Here is a 2,112-nt window from a genome sequence, read left to right on the forward strand (position 1 = left end):
GCCTTTGTGCACTGGTATGTTGGGGAGGGGATGGAGGAGGGCGAGTTCTCTGAAGCCAGGGAGGACATGGCAGCTTTGGAGAAAGATTATGAAGAGGTTGGTCGGGATTCTGCTGATGGGGATGAAGATGATGATGAAGAATGCTAATCTTTAATTGCAATCTCTTTTAAATTGGAGAGTGCCAAATATTTGGGTGAAGGAATCAAACCTTTTAAATAGTGATTTCAGATTTGAAACGTCACTTCAACTCTACAGCTCTGTCTTATTACAAACCTAATTCAATAAATAAGCAAAGATGAATTATTTTCTGTCTGATTTAATCCACTGGGGCATAATCACATCAAGAGTATTAAATGCTGATATCTAATAAACTATCACTTGGCAGGAAGCCATGCTGACAGTAAATGAGGCATGCAATATTTTTTTAACAACTTTTACTCGCTTTTTGGTACTGAACTTTTAAACCAAGTTCTGCTTCACTGTCTCTTCTCTGTTCTGCCAAATTGCTTACCAGGGATTCCCAGCTGGTGGGTGGGTGTGTGTGTGTGCATGTGCTTTTTTTTTTTTTTTCCCCTTTCTTTTAATCTTGTAGGAACTGGAATACAACAGAAGATAGTCTCTAGAATTTGCTAATAGGGAAAGGGGAAAAAAAGAGGGGAGACAATCAATAGCCACTTGCTTATTTAAATTCACTAACAGTACTGAGACAAGCTACGTCTATGGCCTTCCTGGGCATCAAAGCACTTGGGGGCAGGGGTGAGGGTGATGCATGGTTTGAAACTTGTGACCCATATGGATGTGATCTGCTGTGAAATCATCCACAGTGATTCTCTTGGGAGCCAGAGATTGGTCTGCAGACTTCTTACAAGTTTGAGGTTGGTCATCTAGATGGCATGGCTGTTCAACTTCTACTTCAAAGTAACTGCAATATTTTTCCAAAGGAGGGGGGGAGGGAGGGAGGAAAAAAACCCCCAATTTTAACTTTGCTTGTGGCTGAAAGGGCACTCCCACCAGTATTGAACCATACTGCAGACAGGGTCACAGTAACAGAGAACTTAGTAACAGGTTGCTGCTGGCTTGGTGCAAGACTTGGGCTGAAAACATGACTAGTTGTATTCAGATTTTGAGTCTTGTGGAAAACCCTGGTCCTTACCAAGCCCTTTGTGCCACAAAGTGGGTATGAAGCATCCAAAGTACTACTTTTGCATGGGAACACTTGTGCCACGGGGAAAGGATTGTCTTTGCCCGTTTTCATGTCAGTCAAACCTCAGACTAATTGACCCCTGACTTAAACTAGTCATTAGCCTTGAAGTACAATGAACACTATGTCCTGGGGGGAAAAGGGAGAGAATTAGCTCACTTTCTCATGCACTATAGTTTATAATTAAATAAATAAAGTTAGAAGAGATTTTATTTTTCTTAACTATAATGCATGAGGAAATGAGCTTCTAACTTTCTAGTTTAAAAAACAAACAAACCCCCAAACAACCAGAAATGGGAGGCAGGGAAACACATCTTTCAATACTAAAGTTACCCTTTCCCCTTCTGCTGCTGTACACACTCAGCAGGTTGTGGCCGCAGGGACAAGGTGAGGACCCCACGGGCAGACTAGGGGGGCTGACTCCTGCCTGACCCCAAACACACCCTCAAAACTTGCTTAAAAAATGTTTCCCCAGCTATATAAATTGTTCGACTAAAAGAGGCAGATGCGAATCGGATCTATCTGCCAGCCCTTCCCTGGGGTGGGGGAGCGAGACTTCCAGCCAGGATGTTGAGTATTAGCAGGCCTGGGGTGAAACTGGATTTAAATCCCTTTTTACCCTTCCCTCTGGTTATGCTCTAAACTTGCCCATTTTAAGAAGGCCCCTAACAATAACCCACAAAAAATGGACTGTCATGAGGTTTCTAAGATGAATTACTGTTATTGCCGCACAAATGTACGCACCCAATAGGAAGAGCCGCTGTGGAGACAAACGTGCACCTGTTTTTGCCAGATCAGGTCGCTTCCTGTCCCTTAAGCCCCCTCATGAGGCCCCGCCCCTCCTGTCTCCTAGCAACGCGCGGCAGCGCCGCCGCGGATTGGCCCGAGACGCGGCCGCCGCCATTTTCAAA

This window comes from Crocodylus porosus, unplaced genomic scaffold, assembly GCF_001723895.1.
Source record: "Crocodylus porosus isolate Cpor-Errol unplaced genomic scaffold, CroPor_comp1, whole genome shotgun sequence".
Classification (NCBI taxonomy): domain Eukaryota; kingdom Metazoa; phylum Chordata; order Crocodylia; family Crocodylidae; genus Crocodylus; species Crocodylus porosus.